The following is a 23,745-nucleotide window of genomic DNA, read 5'->3' as shown; positions in this document are numbered from 1 at the left end:
TAAGAACACCCATGCTGAAATATAGCAGTAAACTGGTCAGAATTCTACTGTACTCTAAATGAGTAGAGACAAGCTTGCAGGAAGGGAGGGAAACATTCACTTAGGCAAATCAAATCAAATCAAATACAGTGCAGAGTTCCCTCTTCTGCTTCTTTTCCCTGTTCTTGAAAATCCACATGTTCACGGTCTGTTCAACAAAGCACTTTTTCTCTCTGTTGTTTCTGATTAACGACTCTCTCCCAAGGTGTCAACCAGTGTTGCTATCAATGCTTTTGAGACAGCAATTACTTGATGAAACTAATGGGTAAAAACACTTAAGCATGCCAGACCCATCATAGCCTGACAGGCTTTCAACCTATTATTATCAGAAGATTGTTTAAACTATAGGTTTGTCAGAATTTATAGTTCAGCATTTATACTTACCATGTTTATTTTCCTTTTAAAACAAACCTCAAGAGAGATATTTGCCAAATCTCTTTTTACCTATTGTCACATGAGAAAAATGTCAAGTGTCATAGATGGTGAGAGAGGGGCTGAAAGTGGACTTAGAATAGCAAACTTAAATACAAATGAAATTTTGCAGCTAATACCTCTTTACTGCTTTGTCAGTGGATATATTATATGTGTTTATCATTTTCTTTAACATTCTTTTTTGATGTTTCAGAATTTCCTTATTTTTTTATTTCAGAACTTTTTAAAATTTATTTATTTATTTAAAAAATTTCCACCTCCTCCTCTCCTCCCATTTCTTTACCCCTCACCCACTCACTCCCCCTCCCCCTTCTCTCCCTCTCTAGTCCTAAGAGAAGTCAGGGTGCCCTGCCCTGTTGTTGAATTCTAACTTTATTCCATGTTGATCTGACAGTACACAGGTGGTTACTACAAGTTTTTTGTATCTGTGGATGTTTGCTTTGTTACTGATTATGTGATCAATTTTTGAGAAAGTTCCATGAGATGCTGAGAAGAAGGTATATTCTTTTCTGTTGGATGGAATGTTCTATAGATGTCTGTTAAGTCCATTTGGTTCATTACATCTGTTAGTTCTCTTATTTCTCTGTTAAGTTTCTGTCTGGTGGACCTGTCCTTTGGTGAAAGAGGGGTGTTGAAATCTTCTACTATTAGAGTGTGGGGTTTGATGTATGCTTTGAGTTCCAGGAATAGAGCACAGGACCATTGGAACTGAATAGAAGACCCAGATATCAATCCACACATCCTCAAACACCTGATTTTTGACAAAAAAAGCAAAAAAATATCAAATAGAAAAAAGAGAGCATATTTAACAAGTGGTGCTGACATAACTGTATATCAACATGTAGAAGAATAAAAATAGACCCATATCTATCATCATGCACAAAACTCAAGTCGAAATGGATCAAAGACCTCAACATAAAGCCAGCCACACTGAACCTTATAGAAGAGAAAGTGGGAAATACACTTGAACTCATTGGCACAGGAGACCACTTCCTAAATATAACCCCTGCATCACAGACACTGAAAAAAACAGTTCATAAATGTGACCTCCTGAAACTGAAAAGCTTCTGTAAAGCAAAGGACACAGTCAACAAGACAAAACAACAGCCTACAGAATGGGAAAAGATCTTTACTAACCCCACATCAGACAGAGGTCTGATCTCCAAAATATACAAAAAAACTCAAGAAATTGGTCACCAAAAGAACACCTAATCCAATAAAAAAAAAGGAGTACAGACCTAAGCAGAGAACTCTCAATAGAGTAATCTAAAATGCCTGAAAGACACTTAAAGAAATGGTCAACATTCTTAGTCATCAGAGAAATGTAAATCAAAACAACTCTGAAATTCCATCTTACATCTGTAAGAATGGCCAAGATCAAAAACACTGATAACAATTTATGTTAGAGAGGTTCTAGGGAAAAGGGAACACTTCTGCATTGCCGGTGTGATTGCAAGCATGTACAACCCCTTTGGATGTCAATGTGTGATTTCTCAGAAAATTAGGAAACAACCTTCCTCAAGACTCAGTAATACCACTTTTGGGTATATATCCAAAGGATGCTCAATCGTGCCACAAGGACATGTGCTCAACTATGTTCATAGCAGCTTTGTTTGTCATAGCCAGAACCTGTAAACAACTCAAATGCCCCTTGACTAAAGAATGAATAAGGAAAACGTGGTACAGTTACACAATGGAGTACTACACAGCAGAAAAAAATGACATTTTGAGTTTTGCAGGAAAATGGATGAAGCTAGAAAACATTATTTTGAGTGAGGTAACCCAGACACCAAATGACAATTATCACATGTAGTCACTCATAGTTGGTTTTTAAAATAAAGAAAAAAAACAGCCTACAAATCACAATCCCAGAGAACTTAGACAACAATGAGGACACTAAGAGAGACATACATAAATCTAATCTACATGTGAAGTAGAAAGTAGAAAAAGACAAGATCTCCTGAGTAAACTGAGAACATGCGGACCTTTAGGGAGGGTTGAAGGTAGGAGGAGAGAGTCAAGGAGGGGAGCAGAGAAAAATGTAGAGCTCAATACAAATTTAAAAAAGGAAGTTCACATATGTCTTCCTAGTCCCACAATTCCTCATGCAGGTTGTGGGACCAACACACATATCACAGCCACTACCTGTGGGCTTGATTCACCAGTATACAAAAAGATAACCTGCCCTGTGGTTTAAGGTTTTTCTCATGCAGCCACAAAAGACTTCAGATAGGCAATAAAGCAGATTCAGATGGAGAAAAACCTCTAAACAGGTTACAGGTTTTCTTAACAATATGCATAGACATAAAAAAAGGAAAAGGAAATAAAAAGTTATAAGAAAAATAGTTTAAAATAGTTATAATGCCTTTAAAAGGGAAAATTAAGGAATAAATTGTATAAGGGTGAGAAATACTATAGTAGAGGAAATTTAGACCTTATATGGTACTTTGTTAATTTTACACTTTTTGAATGCAAATGAATGGACAACAGATGCTAAGAGACACTGAACTGTGGAATGGACTGCTGAAGAAATCAACTTATATGCTTTAGAAATTCCTTAAGTGTAAAATGAAAGCTAAAATTTGGTATTACTTGGTGAAGAAGTTATACTTTTGTTTTCATAAGAAACAAAAGGCTGTTGATTCCTTTCAGGTTAATAAAGATCAGATTTGAGCAAGGGATAACTTCTGAGTGCACTGTCAAAACTCAACCAACAAGACACTAAAGAAAGCAACCACAAGGACAAGGTAGGTCAGTTCTTCAAAATTCCCTGAATCTCAAAAATGTCTGTGAGATATACAATACCTGTTAGCCAAAGTTGGATGCCCCAATATTACAAAGGAACTTTGAATTACTGTCCAGGAAGCCAGATATCTATGTCACTTTGGAAATGGTTTGCACTGCACTTTCTATATATTCTGGTAATAGTATATCTTTCTGGAGTTTTTGAAGGCATTAATGATTAAATATTCATAGTTACAGTTTGTCCTTATTTACCCCAGCAGGAAACTTGCATACAGAGCTTTGAACACATAAAGCTAGAACAAATAATACAGTATTTTCTTTAAATTTGTAAATATATATATATACATACATACATACATAATTTTACTATGATAAAGTTGGAACCTTCCTTTGTAGTTAGACAAAGAGGCAACATGAAGAATATTCATTTTCTCTGTGTGAATATATGTCCCTGTGATTTGTTTAATAAAGAAGGAGCCTGGCCAGTAGCTAGACAGGATAAGGTTAGGCAGAAGAGCCAATCTAAGAACGCTGGAAAAAAGAAGGTCAGAGTCAGGAGTAGCAAGCAGATGCAGAGAGAAGCAAGATAGGCATGTTGTACTAAGAAAAATTACTGTGCCACATGGCAAAACAAAGATAATAAATATGGATTAATTTAAAATGCAAGAGTTAGATAGTAATAAGCCTGAGCTATTAACTGAACATTTATAATTGATACTAAAACTCCATATCAGTTATTTGGGTACTGGTGGGTAGGAAAGAAAAGTCTGCCTACAGACATCATTATTTTTGCTTTGCAGAGTAGGAAATTGGGCTTATAAAACTCCAATAATTTTTCAAGGATTTCTAATACATTGATAAGGTTTAAATATCTTTTTCTTAAGAATCCTTATTCTCATTGTAACTAAGTAAAAATTATATAGACTGGGTCTGGAGAAATGGTTCAATGGATAAGAGTACTTGATGCTCTTGCAGAAGACCTAAATTGAGTTCTAGGTACCCACTTGTTTTTCACAATTATTTGCAATTCAAGTTACAGAGGATCCCAAGTTCTCTTTGAACTCTCAGGCACAAGGCATGGCACACACAAAGAGAACATACATACTTGGAGCTAAAACACACACACACACACACATATACATAAATATAGATGTTTATAAATATTTATGTGTATGTGTCTTTATATATACATAAATATATATGCACATATATACATGTGTACATATGTATATGTTTTGTACTAGGTGGCCTGTTTGTTCCTGGCTGCTGAGCCTTGTTTTCCCACTGCCCAGACTTCCAAAATAACCACATAGAAACTATACCATTTGAATCCCTGGTTAGCCAATAGCTCTAGCATATTTCTGGTTTACTTATGTCTTAAAACTCATATCTCCATCTTTCTGTATATTGCCATGAGGCAGTGGCTTACTGGGTAGAGTTCTTGTGTCTGTTCCTGGTGGGGTTACATGGCTTCTCTCTGACTCCACCTTCTTTCTCCAATCATTTAGTTTAGTTTTCCCTGCCTAGCCAAGTTCTGCCTTGCTATAGCTCAAAACAGTTTGTTTACACATTAACCAATAAAACAAACACATAGAAAGAAGGACCTCCCACACCATTTCCCTTTTTCTGTTTAGATAATAAAAGGTTTTAACTTTAACATAGTGGAAAAAAATGATATTAAACAATATTATAGTTACCATATTTATGTCTACTTTATATTTTCTCATAACTAAGAAAAACTATAACTACAACTATATATTCTTTACCTCCATCAAAAACTCCAGAAGGATATAATCTTACCTAATTGATGTACCTCTGCCTTCTGAGTGTGGGGATAAAAGGCTTGCACCACCACCACCTGGCTCTTTCTGTGTCTTTAAATATCCCAACCTCAGTGCACTTTATGCTGCATATATTTTCACAGATATGGTGCCATCCATCGGAGTATGAATAATTCACAAGGGGCTATATCATTGAAGAAAATGAACATTTCTTTCCCAGAAGCTATCAGTTGTGAGTAACTTCTTAGTGAGAGGTAGGGAATTTTGGTCCCTTTCCCACTTCAATCTCGAAGGTTGCCAGGCTCAATTTTGTGTAGGCAACCATAGCTGCTTTGAGTTTATGGGTGAATCAGTTCTATAACATTGAGAAGAACTACTTTTCTTTTGGTCTGGCCAGACCTCTGGACCTTATAATCTTTCACCAACTCTTCTCTGTTGGCCCCTAAACTTTAGGGTATTTGGGTAATATAGATACCATATTTGTTGCTGAGCATTCTACTGATACTTAAAAATAGATATTTTGTAGCATCAAAGGTCTCACTGGTTGAAAATGACAGGGAAGAAGAGTGTACACTATGGTGAACTTTGAGGGTCTCAGTTGGGTGATGTTAGACAGGAATTAGAAGCCTGGGACTTATATTAAGTCAATTTAAGGGATGCTTAAGGAAGTTAAGCTTTGTTCTTTTAAAGTATTATCAAGAAGTAACTGTAAACCTATGTGCATCTGACTTGGTCATCCTATCTGTTACAGCAAGTGTAGTCAGAGCAAGATTAAAGATGAAATTGGTAACAAAGCAGCACTTAGTCAATTGACAAGGAGGGGTGTATTTTGAAGGTTTATGTTAGACAAGTTTATATAGTCAAACATAGAGTCAGCCTTTTATATTTATCCATAACAGCTACAGAATGACTTTGTCTGACTCTGATGTTTTATAAGCTTGTTTAAACTGTAGAGAAGTTGAAGTCCTGACTTGTGTTTGGGGCTGACAGAGCAGTGCCAATTCTCAGACATCATATGTTACTTGTTTCTTAGCAGCATATTTGTTAAAAAAAAAAAAAAAAAAAAAAAAAAAAAAAAAAAAAAAAAAAAAAAAAAGTCAGAATCCAGGGAGCTGAATGACTTGGAGATAACAATGCAGTTAATATGTATGTATCTGACTACATGTGTGATTTATCTGATATACACACAAAGACTGTATGACAGTTTAATATATAGGACAGGTACGTAGTGCCAAATTTACTTCTTAAAAGAAGAAAAGATAACATCTGACTTATTAATCTGGGGGAAATTCTATGCCCCTTTGGAATTTTTTTTGTTTTGTTTTGTTTTGTTTTTTTGAGACAGGGTTTCTCTGTGGCTTTGGAGCCTGTCCTTGAACTAGCTCTGTAGACCAGGCTGGTCGCGAACTCACAGAGATCCGCCTGCCTCTGCCTCCCGAGTGCTGGGATTAAAGGCGTGCACCACTATCGCCCGGCTGGAATTTTATTTACTAGGCCTAAATGAAAACTTTTGGAAGTTTCTAGAGTAATCTGTGTCTTGTGGACATGGAGTTTGCAATCTCCTTTATGTCATGAATCCCAAAAGCAACACAGGCAGTCTGGAACCAGCACTTTTCATCATAAAGCCTGTAGGTTGAGCAATGATGTTTCAATGTAAATTTGTATGACTAAGATCAGTCAGGCTCCATTAGAAAGACAGCCTTCTAGGATTCCAAGAAAATCTTAAAGCTAATAACGAATGAACCATGGCATGCAAGAGGGTTAATATACTGCTGAGAAATCATTTCTAATACTGGTGAATTATATAAACAACAGTATGCTGATTTTAAATCTACTGTCATATTGCTTTAGGTTTACTTTTAAGCCTCTAGGGAATGGGATAGAATGGGTTTCTTTCTTCATAGAGAAGATCATAAAACATAAAGTAATGGTGCTATTTTATTAGGAAAATATGAATTTCAGTAAAAGATAGACTTCAAATAGTCACTGAATTGAATTCACAACTGAGATGAATTTTATTGTTGGTGAGTGCTGTATGATTTTTTTATGACTTTTTTGTGGCTCTGGAAGTGGTGATTAAATTTAAATACCTGACCTCTGCTCTTAGTCTGTAATGTTCAGGTAAAACTCACCTGTGCACATTTGAATTAGGGTTTGTATGGGACATTTAAGTCTGAGTCCACAAATATGCTGAATCAATGGCTGAATTGAGCAGACACATTTCTAATAACTGTTGATATTTTTTGAAAATTTGTAGTATGGCAAACACTGGGCTAAGGGTGTTATCCTATAAATCTGAATTAATATTCTGCCAGCTCGTAGGGTTGAATATCACTAAAACTCCAATTTTATAGGATGCTTACACTGAGGCTTTGAGAAATTAAATACTTTCTTCATGGTCACACAACTAGTAAATACAAACCTAGACTCATTTATGCTGGAAAGAAAATTAAAAGGTACAATATTTAGAATACCAAAACAAATATTTGGGAGGCAAATATATTTGCATTTTTAGGCCCACTAGACTGAAAATATTCATGGCATTCTCTCTGTGAGGTATGATGGTGAGCACTGGGTCTCCACTGTTTTCTTGTCAGGGATCGAAGGCCCCAGCATAGAAACTATCTTTCCCTAACTGGACCGGAATGGAGATGCAAGAAATAACCAGACACAGCTTAAACCATCATCATGGCAGGGCATCTCAGGCTTCTCCTCATCCTGAAGATCTACCCGTGTTTATTATACAAAACACCTTTTAACCCCCAGGTAGCTCAAGGAGGATACCTCATTAATATTTCTTTCCAGGGATGCAGGGCTAGGGAAACACCTGCAACTTAGTCATCAGCTTAGGTAAACACCTCTCCCCAGGCGATCTACATTTTTAACAAAGGAGAAAGGAGCAGCACATTCTGGTTTTTGTTAGAGCAGTGACAGCCTGTCTGCAGAGCTACATGATTACCTCAGGTGGGGCCTATGGCTTCAGAGCCTGACTGCCACATCATATGGAAATATAGGCCTACATTTTCTGAATAACTCATACAAACAAAGTTCAGAGGAGCTTCAAGTGTGGCTGTGACTAGAATATGTGCACTTATCATTAGTGACACAGGAAAGTGATAAGATACAAATTAAAGCAGATGTAGAAGACATTTCACACTCACACCTTTTTATGATTTAAAGTGCATCCCATATATCTTTGCAAAAAAAATCTGTGCTGTCCATTTTTCAGAAATGAATTCTGTAGCAGTGAGGCCTCATAGAACTGCCTTAAAGTACATACAACTGAAACTCATGCTGCTCAGTGTCATACACCTTTCAGATGCAGGTTGTTGACTGTATGTTAGAGAGACTATGTAGGTATTTGTTTCTCTCTGCATCTTCTCCCTGAGTCTGGATAAAACATCTTTACCACTTGTAAACCTCAGGCTACCCAGGTTCTAGAATGAATACTTTCTCCCCCAGAACCTGTAGTTGGCAGGACTACATGATATGGTGTGTACCTACTGGTGCTTGGCTGATGAGTTTGTCTAGAACTGTTTTCTGAACTCTGACTATAATTGGCCTGAGACACCCATGCATCCATTCAATCCTGTCTGATTCTTGGTTCCTGACATCATTTTCTATTCCATGGTCTCTGACCCAGTGTGGACTTACTGAATTTTCTTTGAACTTTTTGACTATGAATCAGCTAAGTACAAAGAGACATTTCATTGTGCAGGTTGATAAACTAAACCAACATATATATTTTGAAGGTACCTTGACTTCAAAATTTGAGTCTAAGTATAGGTTGTTATGAAATAGAGATTCTACTTTTGTTTCCAGAGAAGATGAGAACCTGTGGGTTAGTTCCAGACTAATATGGTTTGATGGACCAAGACCCCTGAAAAGTCTTCATGAACCCCCCAAAATTACTTTGCACAACAGAAAGCAGGAAACAGTTTGGAGAGAACTACATCCAAATTCCCAAATATTGTTTATTAATTTTTGTTTACATTTAAAAAGGGATATGCTATATAAATGAGTACTTAGCATTGTGTGAATCTTGGTTTACTGATACAAATTTTAGGTCAATTTTGTTTTATCTATATTTCTATTTTTGATTAAGGTATTGTGTTTATGCAACTCATTTGAAAATGTGATGTTATAATTAAGAAATACAGGTTAATAGTCATTTATAATAATCAAGTTTGTAGTCATGTTAATTAGGCTTCTAGATATACAGAGATATATCTCAGATTAATAGTTATTCTTCAACCTTTCCAATGACTAAGATAATATAGCACTTAAAATGTGTAAGAACTTAGGACTTTCTATGATAATGAGATACATCTGCTCCTTGCAGTACCAATCTGATTCAAGAAGATGATGGGCATTAAAGAGCCTCCTAATGAAGTTTGCTAGCCATTTGGGCAAAAATACTGCTCTTGCCTACACTGATTAAAGGTATGTCGTATGAACTGGACATGTAAGACCCACAAAAAAATGACTGCTAAACTTGTCTAAAGGTGAGACTGTCCTTCAGGGTTCTTGCTTCATGAAAGCATGTTCCAGATATTCTATAGGATACAGAAGAAAATTATTGAAAAAATGCCAATATGGATGGAATTGTCTTTGAAATTTCTTGCTTCATGAAAAAGTCTGCCAAATACTATGGGCCTATAGGCTGAAAATGGATGTTTCAACATTGTAAAAGAACTTTGGGTGACTGTCCAGGCAGCAAGATGTCCCTGTCAAATCTAGAGTTTGGTAGTTGCTTGCAATACACTACCTGTTTACTTAGGTAATATTATATCCTTCTGGAGTCTTTTATGGGGTTGAAGAACAGATAGTTATAGGTTTTATTAGTTATGATCAAATATAAAATAGATATAAATATGGTAACTGTACTCTTGCTTAATATCTATTTTGTTATATGTTAACTTTACTATGTTAAAGTGAAAACCTTTTTTGATTTAAACAGAAAAAAGAAAATGCCATGTGAAGTCCTTCTTTTATGTGTTGCTTTTATTGGTTAATGAATAAAGAAACTTTTTTGGTCTATAGCAAGGCAGAACTTAGCAGGGCAGGGAAAACTAAACTGAATGCTGAGAGAAAGAAGACAACATTGGAGAAGCCATGTAGACCCTGCTGGAGACAGACATTATACAGAACTTTACCCAGTAAGTCACAGTCATATGGTGATACACAGATTAATGGAGATGGGCTAGTTTAGGATATGAATGAGCCAGAAATATGCTTAAGCTATTGGCCAAACAGTATTGCAATTAATATAGTTTCTGTGTGATTATTTCCAGGCTGAGCAGCCAGGAAAAAGACAACTAGCCTCCTACAACAAATTGACATTCCAACGTGTGTTACTTAAATTCACATAAAATCCGAGAAGGCTTGGAAACAAATTCTAGACACTAAAACACCAAGTTTAGCCCCAGTTTTTTTCAGATAGGCTCTGCTTGCTGATGGCATGCTGCAGCTCTTTAAGAAAGGTCTTCCTGATTTAGCAGTTGCCAAAAAATAATGTATGGTTTAAAAAATGGCTGCTTCCTGGGCTGTGCTGCCAGCATGAACTCTGACTCTTTATGGAGATGGACGATGGTTTGTGAACAACATGTTACAAACTGCTTAATAGTGTGACGTAGACCTGCTGCATAATTAGAACTGGGGCAGAGTGCATGGCTTGCAGAGGCAATGAACATGCCTTCACTATATTATACAGGGTGGATACAAAAGACAAAGCAGTGTTGGCCCTAGTCACACTGTAGCTTAGCATTTTAAGAAGTGCCCCTAGTCAAAATAGGAGTTTAGATACACAACGGAACAGATTCAGACATGAAAGACCTCTAAATGATACATGGTGTATTTTAAAAATGTACAGGCTTAGGAGAGAGAAGAAAAAGAGTAAAGAGACAGTAAATGTAATATAAGAGATTACAGATAGTCATAGATTAAAGGAGTAAAGATAATATAGAAAAAGTAATAGAGTAAGAAAAATAAGCCATGTAAAGATAGAATATCCACAGAGAGTCTAGATTATGCAATTATTGTGTTTTCTTTAAAGTTTTTGACTGTGAAAGAACTAAGTACAGAAAGACATTTCATTTATGGTCTGCTAACCTAAACCAGCATTGATTTTTTTAAAAAGGTATCTTGACCTCAGAATTTGGGTCTAAGAAATTGTTGCTTTGGATAAGAGGCTCTTCTTTTATTTCCACAGAAGATGAGAACCTATGGATTTCTTCCAGACTAATGTGGTCTGATGGACCAAGACCTCCCTTTGGACCATGAATATTCCCCATAATTACTTTACCCAACAAAAAGCAGGAATCAGTTTGGACATAACTATGCCCAAATTTCCAAATAGTGTTTATGAATGTTTCTTTCCATTTAAATGGGGATATGCTACAGATATGAATACTTTGAACTGGTATGGATCTTGGTCTATTGATACAAATTTAAGGTCAATTTTGTTATACTGTGTTCTTGATTAAGGTATTGTGTTTTATGCAGCTCATTAAAAATGTAATGTTTATTTAAGATATTCATCAGCCTGACTACAGGACAATTTAAGATTTGGCCCCTCCTCATCTATTGCTTAGGGTCTTAGCTGGGGTCATTCTTGTGGATTCCTGGGAATTTCTCTAAAGCCAGACTTCTTGATAACCCTAAAATAGTTTCCTCAATCAAGATATGTCTTTCCTTGCTCTCATATTTGTACTTCTTCCTTCTCAACTATCCCATTCCCTCAAGTTTCCTCATGCCTTCCCTTCTCCCCTCCTCTTCCCCTTGCATTATCCCTTCTCTATGCTTCCATTTTTTTTTTCAGGTGATCTTGTCTGTTTCCACTTTCTGTTGAATCTATACATGTTTTTCTTAGGGATAACCTTATTACTTAGGTTCTCTTCAATCATGAACTATATGCTCAGAATTCTTTGTATCCATTTATGAATCAGTATATACCATACTCAACCTTTTGGCTCTGGGTTACCACACTGTGGTGAATATCTTAAATATCACCAAAGAACCCTCATCCAGAAACTAACGGAAGCAGAGGGAGAGTCCTAAACTGGAGCACAGGACTGAGCTCCCGAATACCAGGTGACGAGTGGAAGGAATGAGAGTATGAGCAAAGAGGTCAAGACCATGATGAGTAGAGCCACCAAAAGAGTGTAACTAAACTAATGGGAGCTCCCCAACTCTAGCCAGGTTGGGAAGGAACAAGAATAGGACCATACTACTCCCTCCGAAAGTGTTTGACATGGCTGGGGCAAACTGAGGGGCCACTGGCAGTGGCACCAAGATTTATCCCTACTGCATATGCTGGCTTTCTGGGAAGCTATTCTCTTTGGATGATACCTTGTTCAGCTTAGATACAGTAGAGAGGGCCTTGGACCTTCCCCCATAGCAATGTGCATTACCCTCTCTGAGTATTGGATGGGTGTATGGTGATAGGGTATGTGGAGGGAATGGAAGAAGGAGAGGGAGTGGGAACTTGAATTGGGATGTATAGGAAAAAAGATAATTTGTTTTCTTTTTTAAAAGTCAACTTTTTAAAAAGAAAAAATATAATCAATAATTAAGAAATATAGGTTAATAAATAATCATCTATAATAGTCAATCTTGTTATGTTAGTTAGGATTTCTAGATACATAGCGATATATTTCAGTTAGATAGGTATTCTTCAAAGCTTTCAGGGACCTTCAGAATATGGCATGTAAAATATTTTAAGAATTTAGGAGCCAGGTGATGGTGGCGGGCAGATCTCTGTGAGTTTGAGACCAGCCTGGTCTACAGAGTAGTTTCAGGACAGGCTCCAAAGCCACAGAGAAACCCTGTCTCAAAAAACAAAAAAAAAAAAAAAAAAATTAGGACTTTTTATGACAGTGAGACACTGTGCTGGCAGCATCAAGCTACTTAAAGAGGATGATGGTCACTAAAGAACCTCCTTATGGCATTAGTTAGCTATTTGGACAAGAAACTGCTCTTATGTGGACTGCTTGATGCTATGCTGTATAAACTAGACATGCAGTACCCACAGAAAAATGACTGCTGAAGCTGATAAAGAAGGTGAGACAAGTGCTTGCTTCGGCAGCACATATACTAAAATTGGAATGATACAGAGATTAGCTGCACAAGGATGACACACAAATTCGTGAAGTGTTCCATATTTTTAATGAGCATGTGATCAAACTGGACTCTCTGAATGTGGCTGAAAATGGAGGCTCACTGAGAAGCCAAAGATAATGGCACTGGGATTTGTTTCTACTGCATGCACTGGCTTTTGGGGATCCTAGTCTCTCTGGATGCATACCTTCCTAGGCCTGGATGGAGGTGGGGAGGACCTTGGACTTCATACAGGGCAGGGTACCCTGCCCTCTCTTAAAACTGAAGGGGGAGGGAGGAGGAGGAGGAGGAGGAGTGGGAGAGTGGGAGGGAAATGGGAAAAGGGAAGTGGAAATTTTAAATGGTATTATTTATAGAGCAATAAAAAAGAAAAAAAGGTGACACAATCGTTCAGGGTTCCTACTTCAAGAGAGCATTCTGCAGAACACAGAAGAAAGCAACTGATGGACTTTGCCATTTCAAGGAAGAACAGATCTTCAAATTTCCTGCTTCATGGAAATGGAAAAGTCTGCTGAATATTATGAGCTTGTAGGCTGAAGATTTGATGGCCAATGATACAGAAAAACTTTGGGTGACTATCTAGGCATTGACATGTCTCTATCAAGTTTAAATTTTTGGAAGTTGCATATGATCTATTTCCTGTTTACTTAGGCAATATTATATCCTTCTGGAGTCTCTGATGGAGTTGAAGAATGGATAGTTATGGTTTGTCTTAGTTATGATAAAAGAAAAAGTAGATATAAATATTATAATAATTCTTGCTTGATACCTGTTTTTTATATGTAATTTTATTATGCTAAAGTTAAAACCTTCTTTCTTTATTTAAACAGAAAAAGGGAAATGATGTGCAAGCTCCTTCTGTTTATGTGTTGCTGTTATTGCTTATTGAATAAAGAAACTGCTTTGGCCTATAGCAAGGTAGAACTTAGGTAGGGAAAAATAAACTGAATGCTGGGAGAAAGAATGTAGAGTCAGTGAGAAGCCATGTAGCCCCTGTTGGAGACAGATGCTGAATGGAACTTTATCCGGTAAGACACAACCACATGGTGATACACATGGTGATTAATGGAGATGGGTTAGTTTAGGATATGAGTTAGCCAGAAATACACTTAAGCTATTGGCCAAACAGTATTAATACAGTTTTTGTGTGGTTATTTTGGGGCTGAACATCCAGGAATAATCAAGCAGCCTCATACAATAAATAAACTCTCCTCTGTAGGTTCCACAAGCAGCATAGACTCACTCAGTCATGACAAGTTTCACAGTAGAGTACTAACTCATATGGTGGTCAGTACATCTGAGGAAGCTCCTTTCAGGTGAAGAGACCTGCTGAAACAGAGCCAAAGTCCTGACAACAAGTAAGTGAATTGACCACAGTGGTCCCCAAGATGAATAAAAAATATCCAGTGATCTGAAGAGCACATTGAACTGTAGTGTGGAAATATGCAAAAGGCAAAATCACAAACAAGGAAGTTACTGGAGTCAACATCAAAACAAAAGAGGGAAAGAGGCAAATGAATGTTATATAGTGAAGAGTAGCCTGAGGAACTTAGGTTAAATGAAGGGGAAGAGAATGTATGTCACAGGTACTAGATGTAGACTGTTGATATTACAGGAAATGATGCAGTCTCATAGAAGTCTTGATCTGGCTCAGCTCCCTCCCTGATTCAAACCAGAAAGTCACTTGTGAATCCGAAGGCTCCTGATGTTTGTACAAGATGTGATTTTGATTTGTTATATTATGTAATTATGACACAGAAACCAAGGCAAGTTCCATGGAGGAGGAGAGAAGAAAAAGAATAAGGAAGAAGCAGTAAAGAAAAAGGAGGAGAAGAACTTGGGTTATTTTTTTGGAATCCTTTCCCCTAGTTCATATACCTCGAATAGAAGTATGCATTCATTATCTTTATCTGAAGTAAAATCTATTTTCACTGATTTTAAATTTAATGGTATGTTTATGCTGTAGTGCTTATTCTCAGAAGTAGTGCTGCAATAGATGAAACATATTTCCATCAACAGAAAGGATAATATTATAATTCAATATTTATAAGTATGTCTAGTAATTTTTAAAATGCTAAATAAAAATATTATAATTATTATACATTGCTAGAAATATTTTTTTTTATTTTTCTCATTTAAAGATTAGAGGTAATATTCATGACATAAACTATACTTCAAACTGAATGCAGAATAAAGTGGTTTTAAATAACCAGAGTGAGCTGCATATCTAAGTAGAATGCAAATCAGTTTAACTGTTTTATGTCAGATTTTCTATTAAGGGAAATGACCATAATAAAATTAATAAAGCTACTGTATTTTGAGTAGATATTTAGTTCAAGTACTGTGATGGATATTTTACAATTTGCATATATTTTCTTATCTAATGCTTACAATAACCTCAAAAAGTCAATACTATTAACCCTATTTTGTGAGTTGGGAAACTGTTAATCAGATTTTCATGACTGTAGTATATAATATGACATAATTCATTTATTAAGAGAAAATGTTTATTTTGACTCATGGAGTTAGAGGTTTCTAGGCATGATTGTTTTGTCCCTGTTGTGTTGGGTCTATGGAGAGAAAACCCATCAAGGTGAGTATATTGGTAAAGCAAAAATACCCCCTTCATGAACAGGAAGCTTTTAAAAGTTTGACAGTTTGGAGTCCCAAAATCTCATGAAAGCACATCTCCAATGATTTAAATACATACCCAAGAGGCCCCACTATTTAAGGGTTCCACTACCTCCCAGTAGTTTATCCTAGAACCAAACCTAACACATGGGCCTTTGAGAAACATTCATGGTCCAAATTATATCAGAAACCATGGTGCAAGGAGATTAAGTTCTGTAAGAGTTTCTAAGCAGTTGAACTAATATTTACTGTGTATCTTACCATAAGGTTGCATTTATTTAATATTTTCCCATTGCTTCTTGAATTTCAATCTTTAGGGGATGGCTGTTGATCAAAATGTTATCTGCAGAAACTATCAGACAATACAGAATCAAGGACTAAAGAGTTACATTATGATACCACTAAGTAATCCCACAATATAGTATACAATATACTCTTCTGCATTTCCAAGATTCTTTCTGAAAAATGAATCTCATCTCAGCATTTTCCAGCTTCACATGAACTACTGCAACATGCACAGAACCTTCTTTAGCCAATGGGCTCTGATGGAATGGGATATCTCTTACCAGCAAACTGCAAGCATGTAAGAGACCACTGAATTAACATAGAATGTGTCATCCAATGAAGACGGTTAATAAATGCTGACTGTCTGCAAATGAACACCCCTAACAGAATACTCTAGAGTGGTTGCACCCTATGATGGCTCACACCATCTCCCTCTTCCTTCCTTCCCATCATTTCCCTTGGCACTTTATTATTTCCTAGAAGAAGCTTGCTGTGTCCAAACAGGCATAAAGCCTCTCATACATACACCAGGACCAAGAGTCCTTTTCAGTGTGTTTTCCCATCCACTGGCAGGAAAGGAAAATAGGAAGTTCATCTCACCTAATCCCAAATAATTCCACAGAAACAAAGCAGTTATGATTTGACAGGGCAACAAAATAGATTCCCAACACACAGAAAAGTATTTTATCCTTCAGCAAAGATAGCAATCTAAATTAGAAGTCTTCATTGTTAATAAGCTAGTACTTACTCACTCATTTGGAATTTATTTACAATTTAAAAGAACTCTGTTCTTTCATAGGAATGGTTGCCTCTAATTTTTGACTAGAAACATGATACATGAAAAAAAATGTGATTTCTCATCTACTAGTACCTAAAGTATCTTTTTTAATGGAAGAAGGTTCTGAGTTCAAAACCAGCCTACATTACTAGCAAACTCTTGCTTAAAACAAAACAAAAACAACAACAAACATTTCTAAAATTTTATGGTGACAGAGAAACCAATGGACACTAACACAAATTGAAAAATAAAGAGCAGTGAAGGGAATTTTAATGCTACAATAACTTTCATTATCTGGATGTGTTGACATTCATAGAAAAAAATTCACATGCATTTTTAAAAGTGACTTTAGTAAAAAAATAATTTGGTTGCATAAAATAAGATTACTTACCTCCATAAACATTTATTTTATTTTATTGCACTATAACTAAAGTTAAAAGCATTTGCCACCATAGGGAAACAAATTTCTGAACTGCAAAACAATTCAAATGTGTGAGTGGGATCCCACATGACTCCAGTGCTTACACAGACAATCAGGGAGTTAAAATATGCTGTTTCTCTGGGATGCATTCTAATGAATCCAGGGCCTTAAAAAATAAAGAAGATAAAAGCTACAAGAGCTCACCCTTCCTGAAAAAACTACCACTTAGTTAAATACCAGTCAGTCCCATTCCCAGCCTCATCAGGACTCTCACTTGTTCCCACAGCAGTCTGTCAATTTACAACAGGTCAGAGACTTAATCCAGAGAGGAATACCACTTTAAAACTTTTGAGAAAGGCAAGCGCAAGAAACAATTTAACAAGCTGGAACTCCACTTGGTTTGGGCTATACATACATCCATTTCATCATAATACACCTATAAACCCAAGACCCCCACTTGCATCAAGCAAATACACAAAAAGTAGACCAAGTGCTTCCAATCCTAGCTACCATCAGTGATTCATTTTTCCTGGACAGTTTCTACTTAAGCAAATTTCTGAATAAACTTTTGATAATAGGGCATGTATATGATTTAAATTGGATATATGTGGGAAGGGATATGGATAGTAGAGGAAACAACTATATAATACAAAGCTGTCAAACAACATAGAGAACCAACATCACTATGTCATTTAATAGGTAGGTTCCTCTTTCTCATTCTGGATCCCATACAAAGAAACCTTGTGGCACACTGCTTTCTCACAACATATCTGACATGAAGATTGGCTGTCATTTCCTTGACCTTTGAAATCTATAAGATCTCTTTTTTTAACCCCCAATTCTTCTAATAAGAGACCAATAACCAAGAAATGTCTGTCGAGGCACCAGTAACAAATTTACAGTGAATATGATTGCAAAAGTTTAGAAAAATGACTACATGAACCATGCTTTCCAACCCTCAGACCTCTGAATTTTCCACAATTATACAGTAGGTACCCCTCCCAAATGAGCACTGGAACCATTATTTTATTTCAACAATATTTCTATAAGCATCCACCCCTCACATTTTTTCATACCTGTCTGGACTTTTAAACCACAGGTAGTTTCTGGCAAAGGTTGGGACAGATTCCAATGCAGAGCTTCTGGCAAAAAAAAAGATGAATGTACAGAATATGAACACCTACTTCTTAGGTTAGAAGACCCAGAAAGCCTGGATCGATCCTTCCCAAGGTCTCAGAAAAGATTACTTCTTAAAACAATTTTCTGGTTAACAAGAAATTCATTCAACATTTCATGCCAGAGTGTTTCAAAAGCCCCCTCTGGAAGATCTACGCTATGCATTTTAATTTAGGTTTGTATGTTTGGTTTCTAATAGAATGAACTATGCATAACAACATAACTCATGATATGAAATGAAGTACTCTTGATTCAGGTCACCCACTGAAAAGTTTTAACTCTAAATCTAGAACAATTAAAACAGTATAAATGCAACAGTACTCTAACATTTCTCTTCAGCATTTGAAAATTGATTTGGGCATAGATTTAGGAGCTGTATTGAATGTGGAAGAGAAGAAAGAGAAAGCACAGTAATATCTGTAATATGCTCAGAAATTTTTAATCTTATCAGGAGTCGATGACCTTTATTAAATATTGGAGAGTAAAACCCTGTTCTGACTCTCTAGTGGCCATTTTGTTATATTTGCTGAAGATCAATTCTCTGTAATCAGATTTCAAATAACTTTAAGAGTCATTTTATCATTGTAGCATGTAAATGGGATTTGAAATCCTTTTGAAAACGCAGTAGGAGGATTAATTTGGATAAAAGAGACATTTCTCTTTGTTCATGTTAAAATCCATAAGACTTGTGTGTTAACACAGCTTTCTGAGAAATGCCAATGGCCTTCAACAACAACTTCATCCTATTCTCTGATGATAAGAAGTGGATTCAAGCATTTGGTTGACTTGCCTATATGTAGTCACATACTGTCAGAAAGTGTTGCCTTCATCCTAGCTTTAGAATATCGTATTCATGTCAGACATCTGATTTTGTCATAATAGGTGAAATAAGCAGGCATGAATGTCTCCCCCCCTGGTTCATCCCCATTTCACCAAGGACTAAAATGAGTATGGGAAAATGACTTTTTTGTTGTTGTTGTTGTTTTTGTTTTTGTTTTTGATACAGGGTCCTACTGTATAACCCAGATTGACCTCTAAAAACAACCCTCCTCTCTTCACCTCTGGGGTACTCGGATTATGGGTGTATGTCACTAGAAGAAGATATCTGATGCTGACATCTGGTCTCTATGAACATTTACACAAAATGCCCCCTCAGAGAGGAGGTGTTGTACAGAAACAACATTCATGTAGAAGTTTAGTTTACAGCTGGCTAAATGGCACTCTGGAGAACCAATTGCTATGAGAGCAATCATGAACATAATCTTGCTTCATTCCACAAAACAACAAAACATTGCATGGAATTCTCTCAATCTCTTTTCCTTTTCTGTTCATGAAAACCTCTTTTCTAGACACATGGGGTCTTACACAGTAGGAAGGCAATGTGCTATTATTTCACACATCATTATTCTAAACATCAAACATATTTCAGACAAAGCAGCAAAAGATTTTTTTTTAATTTTCACTCTACAAGATCTGTGCCTGTTGAGTCTTAATATAGTCTTCACCAAGCACTCACAGACCTCCCAGGCTTCCTGTGGACACCAACTTTAAGTATATTATTAGATAATTCTCTGTCTAACACCAGTTCTATAAAAACAGACTTAAAGATTAAATATGGAGGTTAAAACATGGATTTTAGGGAGGTATAAATATGAATACTTGCTGCACAAGCATGAGGCTCCAAGTTTGAGTCAACATAAAAAGTCAGATGCAGGCACAAACAAACCCACAACCCCAGAAGTACTAATAACAGATGGAAAAATTGCTAGAGCTTGATGACTACTGAGTTCCAGATTCAATGAGAGACATTGTCTTAAGATAATAACCTGGATAGTGTAGAACAGGACATGCAATGATTTCATCTGGCCACCACATGTATACAAGGGTGTGCATATACACACACGTACACACACACACACACACACAATTCAAAATACAGACTTTATTACAAAGTGTAATTGCTAGGACTAACCTATTTCTTTAGGAAAACTGACAATTTCCAGTAGCCCTGGTTGAGGACAAGAGACAGATATATGTCAGAGGAAACACTGAGTAGAGCCTGCTCTCTGTGTGTACAAACTGGCCCTAAACCAGAGAAGATGAGGCAATGCATAAGTCTTTAGTCAGTCTCTCTTTCACTCCAGGAAACTAAAGTGAGTAATCAGGGAAAGAAATCTGGCTCTTGTGCAGTAGAATTTCTATTTAATAAAGCTAATTGCAGGAGAAGCTGTGTTTTCTTCTCATAGAGTTGTGCATGTGTGTGTGTGTGTGTGTGTGTGTGTGTGTATAAGCACATTGTATGTATGTGTGTGGAGGCCAGTTGTCAACACCTGATTATTGTTTTCTACTGGTCTCTGCATTATATTTTAAAAGTGTTTCTGGTTGAAACTGTAGTTCACTGATTTAACAAGACAGGAAGATAAGAAATATCCAGGGATCATCCTGCTCTCAACACATCAGAATTGAAGTTTTAATTACACACCAGTGTAATGAATGCATATTAAGCTCATGAACCATTTGCTCAGCTCTTCTCTGGATACCTAAAGCTTCTTCATGATAGGAGCCATTCTTGGATTATCTACTTCTCTGTAAAGTGTAATTAATACATTGTTGTTCTTTAGGTGTTTTCATTTCGGGTTTTGCGATTCTGTGAATTGAAAAAGGATCTTGAGTATAGCAAGCATGCCCTCCCTACTAAGGTACATCACAAGTTCGATAAACATTTATCTTTTAAATGACTGATCATAAGAGTAGGTGTTGTTCAAAATGGTGTGTTCATGTCCATAAAAAAAAAAAAAAATTGAGGAAAAACTCATGTATTTCAGCCTATAGCTGACAGTTTGGATCTGGGTTGAAAGTCAACCTTATAGCTACGCCCAAAGCTCTGAGCAAAAGTCAATCAATCTCATTATGTATGACGAAAATACTCTACTTTGTTATTCCAACTTTTAATTATTTTTAGTAAACTCAAATATTTTTAGTAAAATTTGGCGTAATTTCCCTTTTCAAATATTCACTGTGCTAATACATTCTTTTTTATTCATTTGTTTATTTTTGTCACAGTTTGTTTTTATTAATAGAAAATAAACACTCATTCATTCCAGTTTTAAAGTTGTTATACTTGAAATTTCTAATTTAAAAAATGAATTTAAAATAACCAACAATGCTGCTTTAACTAAGTTAAAACTGTGGTTTAAAAAAGTTTTCAGCACCTTGCTCTTTCAGCATTTGTTCTTAAGTCTCAGTACAGGAGTTGCTGAGTTACATGAGAAAGCCTTGCTGAACAGCCAGTAGGGTGGGTGCTAAGCAGCCATCCTAAGAGGAGTCAGTGGGCATTTGGCTGTTACAGGGGCCCCTCCCCTCCACTTCAGACAGGAGGAATATGCACCTAAGTACTGTTGCAACGAGGAAGGCTGTTATTTACTGTTCAGCATGGACTTTCTAGCTAGTGATAATAAAGCTCTGACACAGATGCAACTGGTTAATACCTCGTGGTTTTAGGAAATTCTGTAAATAATTTGAATCTTTTTATTCATAAATTATATGTGTGATGAGGTTCTCTACTCTAGCAAGTAAGGGCCAACATCTTAATACCCTTAGAAAATATATACATGAGTATGCTAATAAGTCTCAAAAGCATATTCAGAACATTGTATCGTTTATGCTGGTGATGTCTATTTTGGTTTGGTAAGTTTTTTGGGGGGGGGACAGGGGGGTTTTGGGGATTAAACCCAAGGGCTTTAGCTTGCTAGGCAGGCACACTAACACTGAGCTTACATCTCCAGCCCCCTAGGCCAATGTGTGTTTCAACAAAATGTCTATAATTAGAAGCAGCTGATGAAACTAAATGTAAGGCATGACAAGATATTCCTTCTCATAAGCTGTGCTGTAGAGAGAGCTTGAAGAGGAGATAAGCAAGCTCTTCCCTCGCTCTTTACTACAGAACTCCAATTATGGTTGGGCCAGAAGTTAGCATTTCTGAGGATTTCAGCAAAGTCCACACAAGTTAGGGTTTTTTTTTTAAGTATTTTACAAAAAAAGAATGTCCAATGATGTCTTTCTACATAATTGAGAAGTGTTATTCATCAGAATTTTCTAATTACATTAAACAGCAGATCCATACACTTGGTCAGATGTCACAGGAATGAGGGGAGGAGTATATTGTCACCCATAAGAGAATGAGAGATGGATTAGCATGCCATCCTTAGAGTTTCTGCTGCCTGTTTTCTTTAGTTTGCTGACCAATGTGAATCAAATGGACTTTTATGAAAGAATAGTATTTGATTGCCAGGACCTCTTTTGGGCATTTCTAAGTGGAATACACACAAATACGAGAATGGGGGAGGTAATTAATACAGGGAAGCTACTCTTTACAGCTCAGAAGGAGTTGATGAAGCCCATATGTACATTCAAGAAGCCCATGGGTTCCTCTAGCTGTGGGTAGTGACTAATGTGGTCATCCGAATCGACACTGTGGACTGCGGCAAGGTTTTCCTGTACAGCTCCAGAAACTCTGGATAGGGATTTATAGGATCCAATGGCCCATAGATAAAATGAATAGGGATGGTCACAGAAGCAAGTGCTCCCACCCAGCATCTTCTGAATTTCTTTCTTTGATTAATATACTGTAAAAGACTGTTGATGACCAAGTACCCGTCATTGTTGCGGATTCCAGCCCACATGTCCCATAGCTCACTCTCAGAGGGTCGAGTGTACGGTCTGAAGACTGGAGTCAGACCTCGAGAGAACACGAAGAAGTTCATGAGCCTTGTGAGGATAGGTGAAAGCACGCCTCCATCTTTGAGGAGCTTTTGAAGAAGTAGAGGATGGTGAGTCTCAGCAAAGATACCTCCATTTGACAGACAGAGACTCTTTATGGTAAGCCGGTCAGATCGATTCTGCTTGTACCTGCACAATAGCTCCTGAGCAACAATATCTCCATAGTCATGAGACAACAGGTTGATTCTGCGGTTTTGGAGTCCCAGGTGCCGAAAGAGGGACCACAATAACTCACACATCTAGAGATCTTTCACCAGCACAACTCAAAGAAGGAAAACACACAAACTCTACTAGTAAAAAAGTGACTGGAGTTAACAAACACTGGTCATTAATATCACTTAATGTCAATGGACTCAACTCACCTATAAAAAGGCACAGACTAAGAGACTGGATACGAAAACAGGATCCAACATTCTGCTGTTTACAAGAAACACACCTCAACCACAAAGACAGGCACCTACTCAGAGTAAAGGGCTGGGATAAGGCTTATCAAGTAAATGGACCTAAGAAACAAGCAGGTGTGGCCATACTAATTTCTAACAACGTTGACTTCAAACTTA

At 36.8% G+C, this 23,745-nt stretch overlaps 2 pseudogenes; one reads left to right on the top strand and one right to left on the bottom strand.

Moving 5' to 3' along the window:
- The first annotated feature begins 13,067 nt into the window (after positions 1 to 13,067).
- Positions 13,068 to 13,163, top strand: LOC130889491 (U6 spliceosomal RNA; annotated as a pseudogene).
- Positions 13,164 to 22,549: 9,386 nt separating this feature from the next.
- Positions 22,550 to 23,424, bottom strand: LOC130882973 (mesoderm-specific transcript homolog protein-like; annotated as a pseudogene).
- Positions 23,425 to 23,745: the final 321 nt, after the last annotated feature.

This window comes from Chionomys nivalis, chromosome 1 (genome assembly GCF_950005125.1).
Source record: "Chionomys nivalis chromosome 1, mChiNiv1.1, whole genome shotgun sequence".
NCBI classification, from domain to species: domain Eukaryota; kingdom Metazoa; phylum Chordata; class Mammalia; order Rodentia; family Cricetidae; genus Chionomys; species Chionomys nivalis.
The sequence above is the reverse complement of the archived record's forward strand: the minus strand, read 5'-3'. Positions and strand labels throughout refer to the sequence as shown.